The following is a 25553-nucleotide window of genomic DNA, read 5'->3' as shown; positions in this document are numbered from 1 at the left end:
GTCATATGCCTTGACATCCTAGCACTTTCCTTGGCAGCCTTAAAAATCATGCATTGGACATGGTACTGGGCCTACAGCGCTGCTTTGTCCTTGAGACACTGCCCTGGGATTGACTGCCTTTGCCAGTGGCTGGAAAGCAGGAAATCACCCTGCCATGAAGATACTCCTTTCTTTAGGGAGCTGTGGGCAGTCAGGACAGTCCTGTCCTCATGAAGATGGTTTCTTGGCACAGCTGGAGACAGTGGCATTTTTTCCACCCTTCTGTGTGTTGCTGGAGCTTGAGATGTGGGACACAGCAGTGGAGGCTGAGGTTCAGCTCTCTGGAGAGGCTGCAGAGCAGAGAGGCTGAGAGGTGGTGGTGATGTGTTCCTCTGGGGATGTTGCACCATTTTGTTCTCACTGCTGGTAGGGGAAGCTCCATAGGCTGTGGCCCGAAGTTTTTGACGCTCTTGGTGAGAGTTGCATGATTTGGTCTCTGTAGGCTGAGCTTTCTGTTGCACATGGAGCACAAGTTTTCTGCAGGCCCCATCTTCTCTGAGGTGTCACTTTCTAGCTGCTTTAAAGTAGTCATGCTCCCACTGTGCTGCTGGCAGGACTGGCTGGAGGCCTTTTATCACTCTGCTTAGCAAGAGATGACTGTTTCTTGTCTCAGGAGTAGTGTGCAGTGTCTTACTCTCTTCTGGTTCTAGATTGTTTTCCAGAGACACAGCAGTACTGCAGATGAACTGAATACAGTGCTGTTGTTCCTGTCCTGTTCCTAACTCCATCTTTGTGCTGCAGATGTGTAAGGCAAATGAGGTAATTTTGAGCCTGGAAACAGGGAAATAATCATTGCAGTAAAGTGCTTTAGAGGTTGTTTGTGGCAGACCAGGAGAACTGCATCGAGCTGTTGTGCAAACCTATGTTCCTGGAGCAGGCCTGTGAGGTATGAGCTGGTGGTTGAAGCTTTAGGCTTTTAGGCTTTGTTATTTGTGTTATAGCTTCTTCTCATCTTCCTTAATCTTAGCAAAGCAAGCTGTACCCAAAACCACTTGTTTGGGTGACCCATGGTAAGGAAGGAGCAATTTCTTGTCTGTAAATGCGTTTCTCTGTCTTAGATCCACCAATCCGACGACCCCACTAACATAGTCGGTCCTGGGCTGGGCAGGTGCCTGGGCTGCCTTGTCTCTAACAGCATTAGCAGTAATTGGGATTTCGTTCAAGAAAGAAGTAGATACACCAAGCTGAAGATGATTGGCTGCTCTCTTTTAACAGACAAGTCTGAGAAGGAAAACCCATTCGAATCCCCTTTCATTCTGGATTGGTGGATCTGAAGCCCAGAAACAAAGTTTCAGGTAAGAAGTCACCCTGTACTATATCTTGCTGCTTCTGCTTAGATGAGTTTGTCCGCACATTCAGTCCCTCGCTTTAACTGCTTCATGTCCCCCACGTGTTAGGGCACAGGGAATCAGCTGCTGAGCTGAGTCAGACAGGGCATGGCCAGGAGATACAGGAGCAGTACTGGAGGGAGTTGCCAGTCTGTTCTGGAGCACAGGCCTGGAAACACGAGGTAAATTTTTGTGTGTGCAGGAAAGGGCACAGAGCCATTGGCTGTCACATCCTATTTCTGGAAGGGGAGAGCAGCCTTGTCAGTGACTGTCTTGGGCATCCTGTGGAGTTCAGGGAGGTTTCACCTCTGAGTTCAGTCCCTGTCCTCTGATGGATCCATCACAACTAGAGAGAACTTTTCTGGTTATATTCCTGAAGCAATTTCCTGTAGCTTTTCCTGCTGAAATGCCATTTGAAATTCTGTTGTGGGCAGCACTTGGAGTCAGTGTCCCAAACCTTTCCTGAGCTGTCAGTGTGAAGGTTTGGCCTCAGCTGTTTCCGGACAGGTGTAGGGCAGGTGTGGCAGGAGAAGCCTCACAGTGACAGTGGGTTTATTTCAGAGTAGGGGAGAGCCATTGTACTTGGAGTCACATTCCTCTGAGATTTGGGATGCCTATGAAAGGCTACAAAAGGTTATCTTAGAGTTGGGTTTGGAAGGTGTGTGTGCCTCAGGAACGCAAGCTGGGTCCCTGGCTGGCAGGAAAAGAAAATTATGTGTGTTCAGTATCATATCTGGTGTGAATGCGAGAGTTGTACCTCCAAGTGCCCAGCTTTACTCTAAGTTGGTGCTTTGATGGACTTGGCAACTTATTACTGAAGTTACTGTGAAACAATGTACCTGGATTCCTGTGGGCAGTAACAGCAGTAATGCTCAACCTTTGCGTGTTCTCCTTTGTGGGCAGTTACTGCAGTGAATGGTGAGGCCTCTGTATTTAACCTTCTGTAGCAGAAACTCTGTAGGTGCTGTTGACCTCATGCATGGTTTTAATTCTGCGTTTGTTTTGCCGGTGTGGTATTTTGTGCCAAAGTTATATTTGAATTTAATTGATAAATACATTTATAATGAGTTACTTGTGCAAAGGTTTCCTGGTTTGATTTTTTGAGTAGTTGAATTTTATTTGGTTAGGGTGGAGAAGTCTTTTTTAGCGTGACTCTTTTAAATAAACCAGAGGGAGAATGTAAGGGAAATACTTATTAACCTTAGACTGACACATTTCTTTCATTCTCATCTAGTATCAAATTGAATTTGTTCCGCACAGCCACACTTTGAGTTAAAATTGTAAAATAGCGTCTTTCTGTGGAATATTTGCTGTTCAGGATGTGCCTTTTTCTAAAATGAGAGAACAGGGAGGCAGAAGCAAACTTGGCGTCTTTAGTGATGGAAACTGAAAAGAGGAAATAATTTAAAATACACAGAGCAGGGAAAAAAAGAGGAAGCATAAATGAGTGCTCCTGCTGATCAAGATCCTCAATGTTATTTAATATTGCTTAACTTTTGGAAACATCAGCCAGCCCTACAAAGGCAGCAGTTGAGCTGAGCAGGTTGGAGGCTTTGCTCTTGCCTGTGTTTTGAATGTTACATTTCATAAAGTGCCATGTGAGGCAGCTCTCAGAGCTGTAGCAGTATTCCTGTGCAGCCAGGGGTGTGCAGCCCTGCCTGGGAATCCTCAGTTGTTCCTGGCAGCCCAGCCTCCACAGGCATCAGAACTTGTCAAGTGCTTCTGCCCTGCCTTGGCTGTTGTAGGATTTATTGTTAGCTCTGTTGGACCTCAGCCTTGAAAGCCTGAGGGTCTGAGACAGCTTTTAACACGCTAGACAAGTTTCAGCCATGTTTTTCTCTGTGTTTGATGTCCTGCAAGTTTCTCCTGTGGAATGGGCAGTGCTGGGTCTGTGTTGCCCACTCATGATTTTCCCTGAGCTGCTGGCTGGAGATGTCTGTAAGTCCCTGTTCTGCTGCAGGAGAGCAGAAGAAAGTGTTTTGCTTTAGAAATGGCCTTTTTAGTGTAACACAGGGGATGTTAGTACAGAAAGGTGTATCATACAACTGTGGGAGTTGGGGTGTATGTACATGAAGGAAGCAAGGGCTAAACTAAATGCTGTGTATTTTGGAAAATTGAGATTATTTCAGTTAATGTTCAGAGTGACTTAAGCAAATATCTTAGGATTTTCTCGCAGTCCTTTGTATCTTCTTTAAAATGAGCTGCTGCATCTCATGAGTCTTATCCTGATTAATAAATTATAATGGAGTAAGATGGTTATTCTATTCAAAGAAAGCATTTAATCTTCTCTCCACTGAACCCATATTCCTTTTGTAGCATTGACTGTGTGTAGCAAACACACTTTGATCTTCAGGAGCAGAGTGGGACAGCGTTATCCATCAGCCTCCTGTGAATTCAGTGTCCTATCTAGAGCATCGCTGTGGTAATAAGGAGAATTTCTCTGATCAATTATTTTCTCTTGTCTTGCTTTAAATTTCCTGATTCCTCACTTAGTGTTTCTCCCCAAATGCAAGAGCTTACAAGTAGATCTCGAATGGCTGTTGGAAGGTTTTTCCATTGAGCAGTTTTAAAAACTATTGTGAATAGCAATGATTTGGCTAAATTGATTTTCCTAATGGCACTGTGATTCTGTTATTGGGTACCTATTTTTTTGGAATAATCTGCTAACAGTAAAAGAATAATAAAAAAAAATTCACAAGTTAAAATTAGCTTTCCACTCTGTGGGTATTTATTTTTGAGAAATTAATTTTTGCATTTGTAGCTCATAGAAGGAGAGAAATAAATGCAAATTATGTCTGAAACAACTTTGTTGACCTGGGAGTCCAGTTCTGCTGAAATTGAAGCAGATTGCTGGAATGCACATGTAAAACTCCCTGGAGTGTGAAAATGTGTTGTATGGATGGTGCTCCAACAGCCTTCTGAATCCCCCAGGCCCTGTGGGGTTGCATTTGGCTGTGGGAAAGGCAGTGATGTGATGGCACCAATTCCAACAGATTTGTGTGGAGCACGTGGGCACAGGGCATCTCCCCGGGCACAGCCTGGCTGTGGGGTGGCAGCAGGAGGGGTCCAGAGTGCTCCTGTTGGTCAGGCAGTGGTGTCTGTGCCTCCCGAGGTGTTCAGGGACTGTCCCCTGCCAGCCGGGCTGTCCCTGGGGAAGCTTGTGTCACCGCTCCCTGCATGTCCCACCCAGTGTTCACACAGACCCTTGGATGTTCTGCTTTCCCACCTGTGCACACTCTTTCCCAGCCCAGGGCTTCACCACTGCTCTGCTTGGCACTGTTTGAAGCCTGACCAGGAAAAGCACCAGGTAAGATCTGGAGGAAATCCCAGCCTGCAAACCGGGAGGGAGTTGGAGTTGGCTACTGTTCCTGCCAAATGTAAAATAATAATGGAGGTCTTGAAACAGTGTTACTGCTCAAATTTTTTTATGTCTCTGTGTGGTTAATGCTGATTTTTGAGGAGATCTGAGCTTGCCATTAAGTTGGATGTGGGAGCATAAGGCTTTCCCAGGCTGTCAGACTGCTCTCAAATCCAAGCTGGCTTTTCAGAGCACCTCTCGGGCTGCATTAAACTGAGCCCCCAGCTATGGAGAGGGGTTTAATTAGCACCACTTACTCATAAAATTATCAATATTAAGTACTGGTGGAAATAAATGCCAATTGTGTTGGTCCAGGCCAAAGTAAACTAACGAGGAAGTCACCATTGTTGAGTAGCATGTGAATTTCTTATAGCTAAAAATCTGAAAGAGATTGACAGTGAAGGCTGAGGTTGTTTGATTGTACCTTTTTTGCATGTTTTTGCCTTAAGACCAGAATTTCCCAAGCTGTGAACACACCAATAAATGTGGATTCCCTAAATTATCTTGTATAAATAAAATGAATGCAGTGAAAAATTTCGAGGTCATAATTTTAATATTTTATAAAACTTGCAGCATAAGTCTGGCTTATGTAAATGCTGTCATTCTTGGTTATGATGCTGCAATATTGCCATGCCTGGGTTGCAAAGGTGTTCTAATTCAATCATAGGCATTTCTTGGGCAGTTTAATGGGCTTTAGAGGATAAATGGGTGAGGTTTTTTTTAGGGATACAAAAGTGTGAGGATTTCTATGTTACAGTATCAGATGCACTGAAGGAAATTGTTTCTGGGCATATTACACTTCTTTAACTAGGCCACCTGGGAGAAGTCCTGAGTGAAGGAAAACTTTAGGATGTGATAGTTCAGGGCCTGAGGAGGTGTTTTTTATACCTTCATCCTAAAAGTTCCAAGCTACAAAGTTGATTTATTGGATGCACACTGCTGTGTGCTTTGCTATTAGTATAAGAAGTTTTTAACATTTGAATTTTAAAGACATTGAAGAATCTTCTCTTTTTACTGAGGATTTACAGGTTTCTCTGGGAATGCAGCATTTTTTATAGGCTGCTTAAATTTGAGATTTAAGATTGAAATGTAAAGCTTGAAGTGTAATTCCTGGGGCTAGACCACCAAAGCAGTTCTTTATGTATGGAATTACCATCAGTCATCTAATAATAAAATTAGAGTACAAATCTTTGCAAGCACAAGGCATTGAAGTGATCAGAATGAGAGTTTCTGTGTCTGTTCCATCCTCGCCCTGGGGCTCAAAGCCCCTCTCAGCTCTGTAAATAGGACCTCCAGGTGATCCACTGCCCTTAGAAGGGGCAGTTAAAGCTCTACATTGCTAATTATCTTATTCCTTAAAATCTGAGTTTCAGTTGGCCTTACCTTAACCTGTGCAGTTCTGATCTGTGTTCTCATTTAATTCTGTGCCTGTTAGCCACTGGCACTTTCCCCTTCCCAGACTTTATTAAACAGTGCTGCACCTCCCTGGGCTCCTGGTGAAAGAACGGCCAGTGCAAAGTGAAGCCTCTGGAACACTGTTAAGCTTTTATTCATGACAGGGTCAAGCAATAACATGTCAGGGAAGCACACAAATATTTGAACGTTCCTGTTTTAGTGTGAAGTGGGACACAATATTTAATTTGTAGCATTGTGCAATAGCAGTGCTGCAGCTGAGTGTCCAGGGAGTTTTTGCAAAGCCTTTCATGCAGGGTTTCGTAATGCTGTGAAAAGGGTTTTGTGTGGCTTAACCTTGGCATTGAAGTGGCCTCAGTGTCTAATGCATTTTGAATTAAATTTTTAACCATGTTCTCAAGTTACCCATTTTTCTCTTAAGCACTTAAAATTCTGTTTATTTAGCTAGAGTAGTTCCTAAACTCCCCCACATGATAACCTCCAAACCAGTGATTTTTAGCTTATAATTTGTGGACATCTACAGGTGTTGATTCATTATAAACATTATTCTCAGCTTTGTATGCCTAATCTGAACATCTCATGAGAGGAGTTTGCTGTGTTTTTTATCAATTACTTTTATTAAGTCACGTGAGCAAAATGACTTTTTTTTATCAGGTCTGTATGTTTAAAAATGTTTTTGGGTTTTAATTAACACCCTGAATTTTGCCGGGTCAGTGTTGTAGAACCACCATGAAGATATTGTCCTAAATAGGGACAAAGAATAAAACAGATTGAAAAGGGAATTTCTTGAATTATGCACTCCTTTTTGAAAAACAGACCTATAAAAGTGTGTATCCTCAATCAGTGGGTTTTAACAGTACATCCCATCATTTTTGAAAATATGAAAACCTCTTTTTTTTGGTGTCTTCTTGAAGTTAAGGTAGTTTTCCTGCTGTCACTGATTGACTGTCTTAGAAGTGTCCTGGGAACTAAATTTCCAATGTTAGTATGAGGACATGTCAAAGTTAAGTAAAGTAATAGATATAGTGAAGTAATTTCTTTAAAGCTAAATCCCATTTCTCTATAAACATTAAATAAACATTAAAAAACTTTTAGTAATTGAAAACTATGGGTTTGTTTTGCTATTAATGAAAGAATAATACAATAAAACATAGATATGACTATTTTACCCCTGTCCATAAGATATATGCTCCCGCTCTTGCCGTTCCAAGTGCATAGCACAGGGCATCCCTGTGGAATCAGCACCTTCCTGCTGGGTAAGAGAGGGAAATGCAATGTGTTTTGGTGCTGCTAGGACCATTCTTGTGCTGGTTTTGCTGTAATTTCTCTCCTTGGCATGGAGATGAAAATATGAGTCTTCCTTTTGTTTTATTCACAAGATATGAAACAAAAAAAAGTTTTTTACCCTTCAGGTGCTCTGGGCTCTCTCCCCCTCCTTGATCCTGGCACAAACTGCTTTCCATGAGGCTTCACCTCCAGTTATTCCACTTTCAGCTTTGACCTGTGTGGGGCTTTGCTTTCAAAGTTTTGGTGTCCATTGTAAGTAAATTGGAAGCCTGTGTGGAAAATAGTGAAAGCTCAGTCTGTGCCAAACATTGCAGCTGGGCTTGTTCTGCAAACCCAGTACTTGTACTTCTTGATGCTGAGGAATTGTCCTCTAACTTTATCTGGTGTATGTACTGCTCTGTCCTTAAAAGGTGCTGGGAAATAATATTGGGGAGCTACAGAAGTTTTGGGGAGTCTGTCTGCATCAAATTTCTTCAGCTTCAGAAAAGAAACAAAAGGGCTCTCCAAACTTTTCCTAACTTCTCATGTCAGCAGTGGGCACTTTGGTAGTTAAGCTCAGGTGGCAGAAGGAGTAGTAAATATAGCTAGGGGGTGATTTGGCTTTAGGATATCTTCAGCTATAATTCCAACATTTTTCTCCAGGTCAGTAGGATTCCTTGATTAAGCAGAACTTGGTCATGCAATTTGAACTTAGCTAAGTGTGTTTCCTCTCTAAATGTGCTCCCGTTGTCAGGTTGTCTGTCCCAGTGCAGAATAAAGAACCACAGTTTGTTTGAGGAGGCTGAGACACTGAGGAGTGCCAAGCCTTAATTCCCAAAGCTCCTCCAGGTGGATTCTAAAGCCTTGCCACCCCAATGGCACCTCCTGGCATCCTGTCCCCCGGGGGACTGTTCAGGGCACAGCTGGGCAGGGATTTTGGCCAGGCTGGGTTGCTGGGTGCGGCCTCTGCCGCAGAAGCTCTGCTGTGGGCAGCAGTGTGGGTGAACTAAAATTCTCCTGCTGCTGGGAGTCAGTTAAAGCATTCAGCTGGGCACTAAAGCCACGGGGTTACAGAGGGGGAAAAGGAGCTCAGGCCAGAGGGATGGCTTGTTCTGGACAGGCCAGAGGGATGGCTTGTCCTTGATTGCTGCACAGCATCTTCCGTGATTATTTTACCCTTGGCTGCTAACTGTGATGAATGTAGAAATAACATAGATGAGAACCCTCGTTAACATACTAATGAGTTGCCTGCCTTGAGTGATTTGTTGTGGCATCTAACTGCTTCTTCTCTTCCTTCCTTTTTGTCACCCTGCAGTGTTCTGTGCCAAGGTCTTTGTGGCTAGGCTGCTCCAACCTGGTAGAGAGCATGTGCGCACTGAGATGCCTGCAGAGCATGCCCAGTGTCAGATGTCTCCAGGTGCCTTTCTTCTTTCTTGTTGTAAATGTTATGCTGTTGAACTTGTGTTAAACTCTCAGGACTCTGTTTAATCAAATTGTTTAGTCTGCTAAATGTTTTTTGTGCATCCTTTTCTGAAATCTTCTACTTAACTGCATTGTAGGAGTGACTCTTTAAGGGCTTTCTGTGCAGTAGGGCTGGGGGGGAGCTGTTGTGTTTTATTGCCTGTTTACTGACGTTGTGATATCAGTAGCATAGTTCTGCATGTTGCCTGCTACGTTTTGCTTTCTCGTTTAACTTAAAAATAACATAGTGAGCTTTGCCATTTCTCTTAAATTGCAATGAACTGACCAGCCTGTTATATTTGTGTAATTTAATTTAGAAAGGATAAGCTTTTTATTTGCTCCTAAGCGTGGGCCTGGGTGTAGCCTTACCTTAGTATTTGCACGTGTTTGAGCGCAGAATAGTGAGCATGGAGTCCTGGGGTCTTTGGGTTGCCCTGTTAACTCAGTTTTTTAACTTTTAAGAAGTGAAGAACGAGGGGTGTGGGTGGGGGGTTGGTCTGTATAGGAAACCACTAAATCCTAAGTTGTCTGTTGTTTTTCTTCTAGTAAGCTGTTGGAGCTAAGCCTGCATAACTTATAGATGGGGAATTACTGCTTCATTGGTTTGGGAGGGATTGAAAATGATAAAAAAAGGAGTTTTTGGGACCAGTTAACAATTTTTCCCAGGGTATTTATCTTGGCAGGAGAATGCTGAACACGTGTAGTGTGAACTACACATGCTGAACTGTGTGGCACTTCCCGAAGTGTTTCTGAATGTAACATTTTTTAGCAGAAAACAAGGATTATTTAACATTAGTCTGTTTGCTTAAGAGCATTATTTGGTGGTTCAAGTCTTTCACGTGTATAAAATGAGTAGTTAAAGGAAATTGCTTTTTTGTGAATGAAAATGAACAATTGAGTTTTGTGTCACTCCATTTGAGGTCAGCCACTGGAGAACATCAGTGTCTTACCTTAGAGGGTAACCAGTTATTTCAAAACCTCTCTTCTCACCTGCAAAATATGGCCACTTGAAATTCAGCAAATCTGAATTTCAGAACCAGAAATTCCTTCAAAATTTTTGTTAAAATACAAATCTGTTTTCTATTTGAATGCTTTACATTTCCAATTTTGAAATAGTATTCACAGAAAGGACAAAAACTCATGTCCAAGACAAACTTCTAGATGGGTAAATCAGTTTTGTAGAAATGAACAGTCTCATGGCCAAATCATTGCTTAGAGAAGAGTGCCTACAGTCATGCCAGGGCAGAGTCCCAGAGGTTTCATATCTGTCTTGGCAATAATTACAATTGCTGCTTCTAATTTTGACAGGGTGGGATTGTTAGGGTGTCTGCAGGGCCGGGGGTTGGACTTTGATGATCCTTGTGGGTCCCTTCCAGCTCAGGATATTCCATGCTTCAGTGAAATATTGTGCCAAAATAAAAACTTTTTTCTTTTTATTAAGGTTTGATTGTTTCTGTAGAGCACCAACCAGAAGAGGCTTTGAGAGTTTTGGAAGTGTCTGTGAAGGATTTTTTTTTTTTTTTTTTAAAAGTCTCCTTTTGGGTGTGTGACTCATTGATGTCTTAACGGGAACTTGGAAGCAAAAGTGGTGCCAGCTGCTTTCCCTATTTATTATTTTTGGCACTGTGACTTGCCCTCCATAGTTTCCTGAACTCTAAGTCCACATAGAAATCAGGTGGGGCACAGGTAGCAGGAGCTCTAGGTTCTGTAGCACACATTAGTTAGAGTGAAATGATTAATAGGAAGTGCTGGAAGGGAAATACAGAAGCTCTTGGTGATTCACAGAAGTTATCTGGGATTGTGTCTGTTGTGTGTAGTGTGTGTAGAGTAACCAGTGAACAGGCCAGAAAGGGGGAAGAGCAGTCTTCATTCACTCTGGAGCCTTGGAGAATCTCTTCAGGAAGCTCTTACTCAGTCCTGAGGCTTTTTCAGACCTTTTGGCTTCAGCAGTCACCTGCCATCCACCTAAAGGAAGAAAGCAGGGATTACATTTGCTCTGCCTTTCTGTGAGGTTGTTTAACAATCATCCAACCTAACAAGGCTGTTTAAAATCAAGCTGTAGCATTTCAGCAAATCCCCTCTGCCCATGGATGGGGGAGGTGTTCCACTTCTCAGTCTGGGTGTGTATTCTGTGCCTTTCCTCCTGCAGTAAAATACCCTCATAGTATTTTAAACCTTAGTATTTTAAACCCTGCAGTTTACTGGAGAAATATTTGCTTTCTGCATTCTGTGAGCTGTTAGTGAATGCAGAAGAGAAACAGGTAATTTATTTTAAAAAAATTATTCCTATTTGTGGTACTTGAGGTTTCTTCTCATCTACGCTGGCTTTTGGTTTAATTGATATTATTAGGAAATAAAGTCCCTGACACTTAACACTTGTTTCTGTTGCATGGAGAAGTACATGTTAAGTGCCAGTTCATAATACTTGAAACTGCTACCAGGCCTTATTTTTATCTGCTTAGTTACCTTTAATGATGTTCTTGTATATGAACACACTGGTATCCAGTAGCTCCTGTTTTCATTTGCTTTGATATGGATTTCTCTGCAAGATTAAAACCAAAAGTCTTGTTTAGGTCTTTAGAGAAACTGGTTCTGTTAGCAGGTGTGTGATGCAACTCTGTGGATACAGCACCTTCCATAGCTTCATCCTTGGAGCACAGCAGGGTTTTGAGTGTGTTTTGTGGTGCTGATTCGGGAAGTGGCTCCAGCAGGGCTGCCAGGCAGAGACAGGCAGGGTTCTGGGCTATGTGAGTAAACATCTCCAGTGTGATGTGAGCACTGCTCATTAAGCAACAGAAGATAAGAGCCCAGGCATCACTTTGAATTATTGCATAATGTAGGAGATGATGAAATAAGTCTTGGGAAATTAATTATTAGAGAGATAGAAATGAAATTAACCCAGTAACCAAATACTGCCCCACCAAGTTTCTTCTCCGTTTTCAGTTACGCTTTTCTACCACTTGTGTTTTTTAAAAAATAATCTAATCTCTCTTTTAAAACTCCACTTAGGTTTTGTTGGGCTTATTTACACCCTCCCAAGGTCTTTGGGGCTCTTAGAAAATGTTCCTTCTTACACCTTTCCATCTATGCTTGAAGTTTTCAGCTTCATTGCATGCAGTGCCCTGCTCCTCTTTGCCTCTGTGTTCAGACATGGCCTGTGTGTCTGGAAGCTTTAACAGAGTTCATTCACTGCAGGAACAAGAAATGTCTCACTTCCCGAGCTGCCAGTGGGAGATCTCAGCTTGTTCCTCCACGGGCCAGATCTTAATTTCATGCAGTGGCCTTTTCAGACTTGAGTCTCCCCTGATTCCTCCAAGCCCATTCTCCCAAGTACTCTGGAGGCTTGGGGCAGCACCTCTGGCTTTCCTGTCCTTTTTCCTTGGCTTCTGCCCAGAGGAGTGTCCAGCTCCAGAGGTGCTCCTGGACCTGCATTTTCCTCTTCATGGAGTCCCCATCCCCAGAGGTGGCACTCAGTGCTCTGGGCTGGGTATCTAACATAAGTTTCCCCTCTTTAAGTTTAAACACAGAAGTTTCCAGAAGGAAGTTTATTTTTTTAATTTATTGATGCTACAATTTAGTATTAACTTGCTTAAGTTTCTGTTTGATTTTTTTTTTTTTACTAATTTTGAGCTTCTGTTGGTGTTTCTATTCTGATACCAGAGGGAAGCACAACAACAGAAAGTGTAGTTGGAAAAACTTGTAGTTGAAAGCTAAGAATTGAACAGGAAAACTACTTCATCCTCTTTTCTCAGTACAAATTCAGGCACAGACATGATGCAGTTTTCTTAAAACCACAGAGTGCTGGAGATGGGCTCTGCTCAAACCTCCTCCTCCAGAGCATGGAATCACAAATGGGAGATGATGAGTGGCCTGTTGCTCTGGAGCCTGCATCCCTTTGCAAATGTTATTCTCTGCGGCTGTTGAAATGAGTTGTCATAACCAGACAACTGCTTTGCTGCTTCTGTTGGGTCTGAAATAATTTACAAATACCTTTTTGACATGTTTTCTGCTATTTTGCCTCAAAACAGTGGAACTGTTACCATTTCTTTTTGGAAACAGTCCAACAGCTCCATTAAAAAGAAATACATATTTGATTCCTTTTCTTTAAAGGAACAGAATGTTCTCTCCAATATCTGAAATATTTGTGCTAGTTCCCTGTGTTTAAACAGACTTTTCAGAGACACAGCTTTCAAACCAAGGCCAGCAGTGTAGAAGCAATTAAAACTACCCATGGTGGGTCTGGGGGCAGTGTGGGCAGGGGGATTGCCTGGATTCCCCAGTTCCTAAATCTGAGGTAAAAATGGCCAGTTTTCCCTCTGGTAATCAGCAGTGGTGCTTTCCAGTGGGGTTCCTTCTGGCTGGAGTCTCCTCTCAGTGAAAAGTAACACCAGTTTGGGGGTTTGTTTTCAGCAGTTTCTTGTAATAACTTTTCTTTTTTAGTTCTCAGTGTGGGTGTTACAGATTTTGAGGCCTGATCCAACAGCTCAGTTTGGTGGCAGTTGCATATACTGCAGGCATTTGCAAAGGGTAGCATTGCATTTTATTCCCCCTGGTGCTTCATTGCTTGGCCATCCTTGTTGTCTCCACCATATCCCAGGCTGTTTCCTTTAGAGAGCCTAAACTGGTATGAGCATTCTGGATGCAGTCTGGGCATCCCTTACAGTCACAGCAGCTTCTTGTGGTGCTTCCAGGTGGTGTGGCCAGCCATGGCTTGGTGCTGGATCCAGGTACCTCTGTCCAGGAGGATAAGGAAATGTGAAATGCAAGGATTACTTTTTCCCAGTGTGATTTATTCTCCAAAGGGAAGGGTTCTCATAAGCACTTCTCTGGTGTCCTTCATGTATCTGAGTGCTTTGGGCTTTATGACTTCAGTTTTTAACTGAGCCTGTTCATTCTTAGGGGCAAGAAGGGACCTTCTCTGTCTTGGGACAGTTCCTAGTGTTTGTTTGGAAATGGAAGCAAGTTGTTATTTACTGGAGCAAATCCCAGGACTGAGCTCTGAGCCAGAGCTCTGCTCTTTGCTTTCCTCAGCTGAGGAGCAGAAACGTGTCCCTGATGTGTGAGAACCAGCAAAATGGAGTAAATATCTGTGAGCTTTGGTTCCTGATTTGCCTGGGACATGATGTGCATCTGTCACTTGGAGCTGGCTGTGGCTCCTGCTGAGGATTCCAGCTGTATTCCCTGTGATCAGCAAAAGGGGGGTGAGGATTCCAGCTGTATTCCCTGTGATCAGCAAAAGGGGGGTGAGGATTCCAGCTGTATTCCCTGTGATCAGCAAAAGGGGGGTGAGGATTCCAGCTGTATTCCCTGTGATCAGCAAAAGGGGGGTGAGGATTCCAGCTGTTTTCCCTGTGGTCAGCAAGAGGGGGGAGCAGCCTATGAAACCTCGTGGTGGGTTGGGGTCACCTGTGGTGGCCTCCCCTGGCTGGCACCATTTGGGTGCTGTCAAGCACTGACCTTTCTGCTTGTGGGGAAAGAGTTTTGCTGCTACAAACAACCTGATACACATGAGTGCTTTTTTTGGAATTGGTTGTTTTCAGTGGTTTTTGGAGAGCACTAAAGGTCATACACTTCATCCCCAAGCTGCCAAGTGTGCTTGAACAAAAGAGTGACCCCTTTCAGGAGCCTGCTCCTCTTGGTGGGGAGTTCTCTCATCCTGGTCTTCTCTTCAGAAGTTGCCAGTATTCAGAAGTCAATTACTGACTTAATCACTGGTCTTTAATCACTGAGCCAGATGAGGTGGGAGTGGTGAAATGAGTCCCTCTGAGATAGATCACTGCAGAAGGGACTTCAGAACACAGCAGAAGTCGTGGGAGCTTAGAGATCCAGTCCTTACTCCTTTGGGTGACTTGCTGGCCTTTTTTGTGTGTTTGTTGTTTTGGTTTTTTTATTTTTTTTTTTTTTTTGCATTTCTCTCCTATTTCATTCAGAGATCCCAGTCTGTCTGCTCCACACAGGGCAGGATATGTCCCTGTGGAGGCAGGTTCTTCATGGTGAATTCATGGATCACCACAAGGTACTGGACCTTGCCTCAGCAAATCCAGTGCCTGTTGCTCAGAGCTGCAGCAGTGAGTGCAATGTCAGACATTAATTGTGTCCCTCAGAAAGCACAACTCAGTCCCACTAAGCCTGAGAGATTTCACAAGTGGTGGGCAGGACCTGTTATTGCTGATGGCTCTTCTGAAGTGTCTGCAGAAGGGATGCTGTTAGCCACAGCCTTGTGTTGATGCTTTCTTAGCCTCCTGTGGAAGAGAAGATTTTTTTCTCTCTCTGATCCTGTTATGGTGGAAAGAAATGTGTTAGGAAACGTGCCTTGCTCCCTGCCTGCCTTCTGGCAGTGCCATGCTCGTGCTGGGAGGGATGGAGGAGGGAAATCTGCCCAAGGAGAGGAGGAGATGCAAGACAATCTGTTCTGGGTGTGTGTGACAGTCCTCTTCCTTGCAGGTCTTGTCTCTTTCCCACAGAGGAATTTTCTAGGAAGCAGAAATGTATAATCAAATATTTCCTACCACGTTTGAAACTACATTTGTGCAGAGTCTTTGCACTGCAGATTCCTCATTAGAACCCCCCCCCCCGCCCCCGGCAGGAGGGTGGATCCCTTGCTCAGGAGAATTCAGCAGCTGTGCGTGTACCAGTGTTGCTGGTTTTGCTGATACTGATGGTGCCACTCTGAGTCACCATCTGAAGGACACTTATCCTTTCCAACTGACAGACTTCTGGGTGCTTAGCAGGCTGCCATTCCCAGCTTTCCCTGAGCCTCTGTGATTTGCATCTGATGAGTTGTTTTGTGGGCCTTCAAAACTGACATTGAAGAGTCTTTACATAGATGGTTGGTTTCTTGTGATCCTTTGGAATGGTGGGAGAATCCAAATACATCAAGGGAGGCATCAAAGTCAAGGGTAGCACAGCTGGCTGCAGACACAGCAGGGGATTGAGCAAATTGTACCAATCCCTCATCTGGCAGGGCTGGAGGAAGTGCTACAGCAGAGAAAGAAGGAAGTGAGCTTGTTACTCCTCTCTGTAATATTTCTGTGGCAAAATGGTCCTGTTTGCAAAGCCTCGCTGCAGAAAGGTTTGGCTTCGTGGTGCAGGATGGTCTTCCACTGCTCCCAAGTGGATTTGGGATTCCTGAGAAATTGGAGGTGAAGTTGTTGCCCTCGAAGAACTATGTTGTAACTGATTTGTGTTGCCCTGAAGTATCTGTGAAATCCTATTTCAGCCTTGCTGAGTTACCCTTCCCAAAGCCCCTTCAGACCATGGGTCTGCCCCAGGAAGCAGAGCTGGGACTCTCTGGGACTGTCCCTAGGTTCAGCAGCAAGGGCCAGCAGCTTTCCTTCCTCAGTGCCATCCTGCCCAGGCCCTGGGGAAGGGATTCTGCTGGCACTGCCATGGGCAGAAGGCTGGGGTTGGGGTGCACAAGGTGTCAGCTGGTCCTGGTTTTGGTTTGCCCTGTACCACAGCTTGGCCACCTCTCTCACACACAAGAAGCTGTGCTGTGACACCAGGCACTGATGATGTGGTGTGTATTGAAAATAATTTTCCCAACCCAGGAACCTGAGACATGGGGCAACTGTTCTGCTGTTCTCAAATGCTGTTCTGTAGAGTCTTACAGTGGGTGCTTTTGTGTTCATCAACTGGATCTTGAAGTTGTAGAGAGAGAAGTGGTGCTGACCTTCCAGGTCAGGAACATTTACCATCCATTATATAAATCATGTGAAATCTAAATTATGCAATTGCACATGCCTTTGAAAAGCCAGATAAAATCAGCGCTCAAGTGCAGAGTGTCTGCCTATCCCCAGGCAAGGCTGGGTGGATATTTTTAAAAAATTATTTGAATTTTTTTTATAACTTGTATTACTGAAGGCCTTTTCATTTAGCTGCAGTTAGGCTGCAGCCCTCGTGGAGATAAGATTTTCTCCATGTTTTGGGTTGCTTGGATATCACCAGTTCCAAGCCCACACTGAACTTGTGCAAAAACAAAAGCTTGTGTTTCAGACAATTAGTGAGTGATTAGAATTTCCTGAGGAGTTGTGAAGATTGATCCACTTCTGTGAGCTGCCAAGTCTGGAATACACTGCTCTACATCTCTGGAGAAAACAACTGAATTTCCAACAGGACAGGATTCTTCCTTGGAGTAGCCCATTGGTTTTAGGCTGCAGTTGTATTGAATTTTCATTGTGGTGGCTGCTTTTTCTGTATTTCTTTTGTGTGCAAATACCTTCTATTTTCCAAAAGATGAATAATGAAGGTTTACTGCAGGTTTAGTATTTCAGACTGTCCGGTGGCTTTGAGTAACCTTTGTGGAGCTTTCACTGTAAAAGTTTGTATAGAAGCCTGTTCAAAACCTGCTTAAAGTTTTGCAGTGTCTGAGGCCCTTGAGTGTCCCCTCCCTCTCACAGCTCTTCAAACCCCTCGTGCTGAGGGTTGTGCTTTGGGCTGGCAATTTGAGGTAACTCCCTTTAGTTTGATATGGAAACAGCAGGAGAGAACTGAACCTAAATTCCCTCTGGGAAACCAGGAATAGCCTTTGAAGTATTTTAACTTTTCACCAGATAGCCAAGTTGCAAATGTGTAGTTAATCTTAACAGAGGCTAATTTATTTTTGATGAATTTGAACTGATCTAATTACTAGCTTAGCCTGAAATTTGCTTCCCAGATGTTACTTATCCTACCTTGAATCTGGAATACTCTTAACATTTATTAATTCTGTGGGGCAGAATGCTGTCTTCTGCCTTGTTTACTCATGCATGTGGCACAGAGAAAAACGTCCATCTTCTGGAGCTTTTGGAATTTGATTGTGCCTTGCCCTAGTGTGGAGATGGCCGTACAGTCCTTGGGTTTGGAAAGGATGCTCCATGGGAATGGCAGAGCTGTAGGAGGGAATGGGCAGGTTCTGGGCTGTGGAACAGCAGTGCTGATGGAGCAGTTGGCTGTTGCAGGGATGCATTGGCTGCCTCTGGAGTGTCTTGGCTGCTCCTGGAGCCCTGGAATTCAGCTGCTGTTCTGTGCTCAACCCTCGGTCAGATGTGCTAATCTGAGCAGTCAGCAGTCAAATGCAACTTTAAATAGTTTGTTTTCCTTTTACAAGTCCTATAAAGGATGAGATGAGTAGATCTGAAGAGGTTTCTTTGCATCTGCTCTAAAAGGAAGAAAAGCGATCATAATCTTAAGCCAGTATTTTCCCTTCAAGTTTTCTTTTTTGGATGCTTTTATAATACAGGAAATAAAAGCTAAAGCAGCTCCTTACTAGACATTGAGACAGTTTCTAAAGTAGTAAATATGACTTAATGTTTTCATTATATCAAAAAAAAAAATCCCAAAAGCTTGACATACCTAATCCTCCTAACTGCCTAACAAAATCCAGTTATTTAGACTAGCTTTTGGTACAGTTACAGGTGCAGATCTTCTGAACAAGTGTTGTAACATGGTGTAGTCAAAGCTTTAAAAACTTAAACTCTGCTTTTCCTTTAGAACTTTCAGTGAGTTTGCTGTGTAAGGGACATGGTTTGAAGTTTGCCCTGAGTTTTAAAAGTACAGAGGAAAAACTGTTCTGCTTTGGGATGGATTAAGATTGAAAGTGCAGATTCTGCCTAAAGAAGTTTATGTGGAAAACAAATGAACCATTAGTGCAAAACTACTGCTAATAATTGTAGCTGAGAACTTTTGGAAACTTCTTAATTTAAAAATGTCAATTGAAAAAGCAATCCAATACCTTGCTCCTGACATCTGTGTACCTTCCTACAGCCCATTTGTCAGAGCCATGTTTCTGGTTTAAACATTTTACTGTTAAAAAAAGTTATTCACAGACATAAAGGATTTGTCTTTTGAAGTATTTGGCCTGTAGGGTAGTGAAAGTTAATTGTGAGATGTTTTAGGCAAGTGACTGCAAGTGTTATCAGTGATATCAGCGATAAGCTTGATGACTGCTTTGATACACAATTTGAGTATTGAGATTTGCTGCTCTGGCAGGAGTGGATTGGGATTCCTGCGCACATCAGTGTCTGCCAAGGAAAGCTGAGTGACTGGACAGTGAAAGGCACGAACTGAGACACCTGGAAAACAAACACCACTCTAGGCTGAAGGTGGAATTAAAGCTCCTTTTGGGCTGGGCAGGGGTGGGAAAATGAATTCAGTTTTCATCTCGGTGAGCCTCAGGTGAGGCTTTGCAGGGAGCCTTGATGGCTCCTCTTATTGCTGACTGCTCTTGTGCAAGCTGGAAGATTATTATTATTATTGTTGTTGTTGTTATTATTAGTAGTAGTAGTTGATTAAAAATTTCCCCCTGGCAGCACAAGCTGAGCTTGTGAGCACCTTAACCCCCAGCCCTGGCCTGGCTGAAGTGCCAATGTTTTTGCCATTTCTCCTGCATCAGTGGTGCTCTCTGTCTGAGGGGCAGGTGGACAGACAGTGGCTTTTCTCTTTGGGCTCTGGTTTCCATCCAGCACGCGGGTTTGCACCATGTGGAGTTTTGCAGGCCTTTGCAGTGCTTTGGTGCTGGAGTGGTGCAGGGATGAGTCATCAAATTGCTACAATTACACAATTCCCTGCTCATTGCCCTTGTAAATACAACCTGGTTTTATAGGATGGGTACAGGCAGGTTTGGGTTACTGACTCTTTACTCCAGGCACTCAGAACATTAAATGAGAGTTTAGGGTGTCTTTGAAACAGTTCTTGCAAGGCAGGTGTTGTTAATGTGATCCTGCAGTATCTGCTGAGGTAAGGCTGCCCTTAAGAACTAACCAGTTACTGCATATTTAAAAGCCAACAAAACCAAACCAAACCCCCACTGGATGTCTCTTGGGATTGCAGTAATTACATTGTTTTTCTGGTGACATCAGCTTGCTGTGTGGAAATGGAGGCATGCTGGAAAATAGCTCTGAACTTAGACAGAAGTGCAATTGTTTTGTTTCTTATGACAACCTACACTGAACTAACAATCAGTCAGTGAATTTTTTGATGTAAATCTTTCTGAGAACATGTAAGAAGTTGCAAAAGCCCCAGAGTGATTTTGCTATTACAGTTCTCCATCATCTGTGGCCCTTCGCAGGCTGGGGTAAGGATTAAATTCTTGCCCTGCCAGGCAGGCTCAGGCTGCAGTTTGGGCACACACGTTCCTGGTAAAAGGACGTGCCATCACCAAAGGCTCGATGGTGCAGTTGGAGTCCTTGCTTAGTGTTTCATGGAATTGGATCAGAAAAGTAATCCTGAGCTGCTGAGCTTTTCATGTGTAATTTCAGTTTTTTCAGTAATTTCAAAACAAGTTATGTGCTGTGACTCTCAGTACTGCCCCCACTGACCTGACTTCTGAGAGCCACCAGGGTGATCAGAGGGATGGAGCACTTCTCCCTTGAGGAAAGGCTGAAGAAATTGGGATTGTTCAGCCTGGAGAAGGGAAGACTCTGAGGAGATCTAATTCTGGCTTTCCAGGAGCTGAAGGGAAAACTGACTGGAAACATGGAGAGAGAGGTCATTTACATGATTTTATTAGTTTCATGTGAAGTCAGACATACTGAATACTCAGAGATACACAGTTTTGTGTGTTTTATTTATATGTGTGTGTGTGTGTATATATATACAAGATCAGCGAGTTAATGAGTTTAAGGTGAGGACTGATACTCTAAAAACAAAGTTAACATAGTGGTACTAATTGCCACATCGAAGCATTGGTGATTGATCAGAGTGATCTGCTTAGTGACTGCTTGTAGTCTTTGGAACCTGCAGAAATGACTGTTCTGGACCATGTAGGTGAGGAATGAGATTGAGATTTTCCTTCTTTGAGCAGAGGCAAGAGCGAGCAATTCTAGTTTTGAGAAACTTATTGCTCTGGCCAAAACCTCCTGCAAAGCAAACCCTTGAGAGGTGTCAAACTGGGCTATGGAAGAGCATTATGTATCTTCTAAAAACTTACCATCTGTAGCTTGTGGTAAAACTTCAGTTTGTAGCAGCTTGAAACACAAACTGGGGAACTGTGGTGCTGAATTGAGCATGCCTTCCTTTTAACTTTTTGGTGGTTAGTCAGAGGCCAAATAGTGGTTAGTCAGAGGCCAAATAAAAATTGATGCCCTATTTTCAGTTAAGAGGAGTTTTTTCTAATTTTGCCTTCAGCAGTTGGCTCTTGGTAGACTCTTTGTATATTTTTGTCTGAATTCCCAGCAATAGCTGCACTAAAATAATACCTGGCAACTGGGAGAGCAGCAAGCTAGGTAAGAATTGAAGCATGTTCAGCCTAATTCGTGCAGATCCCCAGTGCTTTCATAAATAGTTTAGTTTAAACTGAAACAGGCAATTACTAATACAGACATCAAATATAGACATGGCTATGGTTAGCAGTGTGAACCTTCATGTTTGGTGGACAACCAACTGTCCCTGGGGTCCAAGGAGGCCAATGGAGCTTGGGGACGCAGGGTTTTTGCATTTCTTCACAGACAGATCTTGAAGAGGGTGAGAAGGGAGGGATTTGGTCCTTGCTGTGAGAGGTTCGTTCCCATCTTGTGCAGTCTAGGTTAGGGGTTCTCCAATTTAATTTCATATTTGTGCTCCAGAACATTTTTACTCACAACCTCTCCATAGTTAGAAGAGGAAAATCCCCTCTTATCCCTGATCAAATATTAAGATGTTGTTAACAAACACTGTTTAACAGGTTCCTGGGTTAGGAAATGCTGCCCATTTCTCCTCAAGGAGAGGCTCACTTTCCATTTGGAAATGCTCCGGAGTGTTTGGCAATTTTTGGCTCTATTAAAAGCAGGAAGCCATGAGAGGCATGTGCTCATCACTTTTAGCTGGTGCAGATGGCATCCCAGCTTCCTCCCTTTCTGCTGGCTCCAGCTGTCCCAGAGGATGGAAGATTCTTCACTTGCCCTGGCAAATGCATGCTGGGGCCTCCAGCAGTCCCTGTGTGGCAGACTGGGTTCAGGAGGGGTTGGAAGCTCCAGTGCCGTGTACTCCACCTGCAGAGTTTGACTCTGAGGTATCCAAGTATGTATTAGTTATTTTGTGTTGGTTCTTCAGCTTCTTCAATGTCAGATTTGTTTTTTTGTTAAAGGACATCAGAACCTGTTTAGCGGAATTGTTTTGATTGGTTTTGCTTATTTTGTAACTTGAACTGAAATTTCCTGGTGGTTTTTTTCCAGAGAGTGGGAATCTTGTGAAAAGTTAGACTGTTGAATTCTTAGCTGGGTCTTTAACTGAGATGGGAATTACTGGTGTAGTTTCAAGGGCAGTGAGACATAGACATAGAAATTCCTACTTCCTCTCCCTTTCATTAAAGCTCAAATGTAAGACTCTCTTTTTTTTTTTTTCAAGGCAACACAGCTGTTGTCTTGTTTTGTCCATCCATCCTCTGTATCCTGTGAATCCTTTCTTTGTCAGGCAAAGCTTTATTGTCATCAGAGAAACTTAGTGGTGTTGTGAGCCTTGCTCAGTGCTGAAACCCATGTGTCCTGCCCCAGTTCCCAGGATTTCCTGCTATCACTTCCATAATTGCTCTCCCGATACTGGAGCTCACAGTGGCTGAAGAACAAAGCTGCACCGGGCTGTTCTCCTGCCCAGGCAATTAAATGACTCAAGGCACTCCCAGCTCCTGGAGCCCAGTGCAACCCAGGCTAACAGCAGCCTGCTGGAAATCTGGAGCAGTCTCTCCAGGTTTGATGGATTTCTGCTGGAAAAGGGAGGGGAGAGGAAGGGAGGGGAGCCATGCAGTGCCACTCACCTGCAGGAAAACACGGTGTCCTAGGTTGACTATATGGTGCTTTTATCCCCAATCGTCTTGTTCCGTTTATGCTGAATAGTGCGTTTTGCACCTTTAAGACTTGCTCCAAGGATTGAGGGGGGCAGAGGAGGCGCGCAGTTTGTTTTCAGACACTGAACTCTCTCCTACACATTCCTGCTCCTGGACTGCATTGTCTGCGGATGGACAGCGCGACAGGGCTCTCTTTTTTTTTCTTTTTTTTTTTTTTTTTGCTTTTAGTTACTTTAGCTAGCTGAAGCAAAGAAGTTCCCTGGACTGTGGGGTTTTTTTCCCTTTTTTTTCCCTTTCTTTGGACCTGTTCACACCTGCTTTGGACTGAACAACCATAAGAGCATCAGCAGCTCGCATCGGTGGCCACCGAGCTGGGCCTGGGCCACGGCATTTCCAGCACCGGAGGGACTGATAAGGGACTGAGTGAGCTGAACTGGAACCTGGGGAGGGGACTTTCTGGGTTTGTCACCTCTCTTGGAGCAGCAAGGGGTTTTATTGTTTAATATTGTTTAGGTTTTCTTGTTTAATATTTTTTTCCACTTTTCTCCAAGGAGGTATTTTCTCCCGGACTGGTTGGGGGAGTGGGGGAGGGGCGATAGAATCCGATTTCCCAGAGGAGCCCTTTGGGGCTTCTCTCCCAAATTTGCCCTGAACCGGGACAAATACATGCTTCTCCTCTAACAAACTGGGTGCAATTACTAATAAAATCCCAAAACATACTACCGGAACTAGGACGCAGGGTAGGATGGAGAAACCGTAAACCATACATATTGTAAGCAGACTCCAGTAACCTTGTAAATGCCCTATAAATCATTATCACCAAGGCCAGCAAAATAGCTATTCCAATCCGTGCCCCTGTACTATGAAAATTATGTCTTAGGGACAATAATCCTAGTGACCAGAAAGGTATTGAATCCTCAAAAAGGTTTATAGACCAGAACCACATGAAGGCCTCCACCCCAAGAGACATTACGAATTCAAGCAACATGGCTACTGACTGCTTTAACTCACTGCAGAGCAAGCACAACCAACATGCAATCAATAATGCTTTTTTCCACTTTCTTGAGCCACGTGTTGGGCGCCAACTGATGTATTTTTCCTTGTTCAGGGCAAATTTGGGAGAGAACCCCCAAAGGGCTCTTCTAGGAAATCGGATTCTATCGCCCCTCCCCCAACCAGTCCGGGAGAAAATACCTCCTTGGAGAAAAGTGGAAAAAACCTGTTTATTAAACAAGAAAACCTAAACAATATTAAACAATAAAACCCCTTGCTGCTCCAAGAGAGGTGACAAACCCAGAAAGTCCCCTCCCCAGGTTCCAGTTCAGCTCACTCAGTCCCTTATCAGTCCCTCCGGTGCTGGAAATGCCGTGGCCCAGGCCCAGCCCAGTGGCCACTGATGCGAGCTGCTGGTGCTCTTATGGTTGTTCAGTCCAAAGCAGGTGTGAACAGGTCCAAAGAAAGGGAAAAAAAAGGGAAAAAAACCCACAGTCCAGGGAACTTCTTTGCTTCAGCTAGCTAAAGTAACTAAAAGCAAAAAAAAAAAAAAAAAGAGAGCCCTGTCGCGCTGTCTGTCCATCCGCAGACAATGCAGTCCAGGAGCAGGAATGTGTAGGAGAGAGTTCAGTGTCTGAAAACAAACTGCGCGCCTCCTCTGCCCCCCTCAATCCTTGGAGCAAGTCTTAAAGGTGCAAAACGCACTATTCAGCATAAACGGAACAAGACGATTGGGGATAAAAGCATCATATAGTCAACCTAGGACATACGGAGTGCTTTTGCCCCTCACAACTTCAGATCTGTGGAACTGCTGTACTTGAGACATCAGTTGCTGCCTGGTATCCAAGGATCTTCATTGAAACTGTGATTTATGGAGTTTTAGAATACCTACAATATCTTTGCCTTTGGGGATCATTCATAGTTCTTTCTATTTTGGAAGCTTTTCATAATCTTCAAAAGGAATTAGCTTGATGTAATTAGGCTTGTCAGAACCTCTTTCTGTCCAAGTAACTTGGACAGAAAGAGGTTCTGTGATCCTGTTTTTGCCATGGTTTTCTGCGCCCCATAGAAATCCCATAAACTTGAGATATTGTCGAGCAGAAAGAATAAGGAAAGCCTGAAGTTTCTGTGGGACTAAGCAAGGAATGTGGGATACAAATCTCCAGGAAATGAGCTTTTAAACTTGCCCAGCTTGTGGAGCAGTGTGTGAATTTTACTGGCATGTCTGGTTACAGTCAGTGGAAATAGAGGCTGGGGCTTTGCTCAGTGTAACTCGATTCAGTTGGATTTCAACAACTGGGAGGCAGCAACAAAACATCCCAGCTTGGACCCATTGTTATCTCTTGGCTGTCGCTGCTGTTCCCAGTAGGGATGGAGAGCACTTAATCCAGGCTGACTAATTAAGGAATGACAGCTGGTTGGAAGTAATCATTCTACTTTTGCAAGAGCCATGAGCAACTTCACAAGAATTCCTGGAAAAAATGAACCTATAAACAAGATGAATTGACAATATTTAGGAGCTCTACTCTCACTGTGAGAAGCTGCAAGGCTCTTGTGAGGGTCGAAATCATACCTGGAGAGTGTCTGCAGGGGCAGCTCGGCCTTGCTGGGATCACTGGGATGAGATGTCAATGCTTCCATCAGGCCTTGGAGTTGTTCAGCAGCAGAGCTGCAGGGAATAGGGGTGAATTCTGTGGTGATGCCACTTCAAAGCCACCTGGGAAACTGACTGTATGTGGAGCAAGAGGTGCTGCTGAGGGAAGGGAAGAGCTGGACTTTGAGATGCCTATCGGTGTTCTTGCACAAGGGCTGGAGCCCAGGAGCCAGGACTGGTGACACCAGCTGTCAGGAATTCTGAAATCCTTCTTCTGCCAAGTGCTGGGAATGGACAGGACAGATCAAAGCTGTCTAATGGCTTCTTCCAGCCAACAGATGATCCACCCATCACCTCCTGGTG

At 43.8% G+C, this 25553-nt stretch overlaps 1 protein-coding gene across 3 annotated transcripts in view; it reads left to right on the top strand.

The window, feature by feature from the left end:
• Positions 1-25553, top strand: part of FBXW11 (F-box and WD repeat domain containing 11) — a 59363-nt gene that overhangs the window by 6977 nt on the left and 26833 nt on the right. The window contains exons 1-2 of one of the 3 annotated variants that reach the window (XM_050979873.1): positions 3719-3789; positions 4614-4674. The exons of 1 other annotated variant lie outside the window; for it this stretch is intronic. The gene's annotated coding sequence lies outside the window, so the exon portion shown is untranslated. Of the gene's footprint in view, positions 1-1254; positions 1335-3718; positions 3790-4613; positions 4675-25553 lie in introns of those variants that run through there. One more of the 3 variants, XM_030229159.2, reaches the window with a different exon arrangement.

Source organism: Serinus canaria, chromosome 13, assembly GCF_022539315.1.
Source record: "Serinus canaria isolate serCan28SL12 chromosome 13, serCan2020, whole genome shotgun sequence".
NCBI lineage: Eukaryota > Metazoa > Chordata > Aves > Passeriformes > Fringillidae > Serinus > Serinus canaria.
Note: the sequence above shows the minus strand (reverse complement) of the source record. Positions and strands in the feature narration are given on the sequence as shown.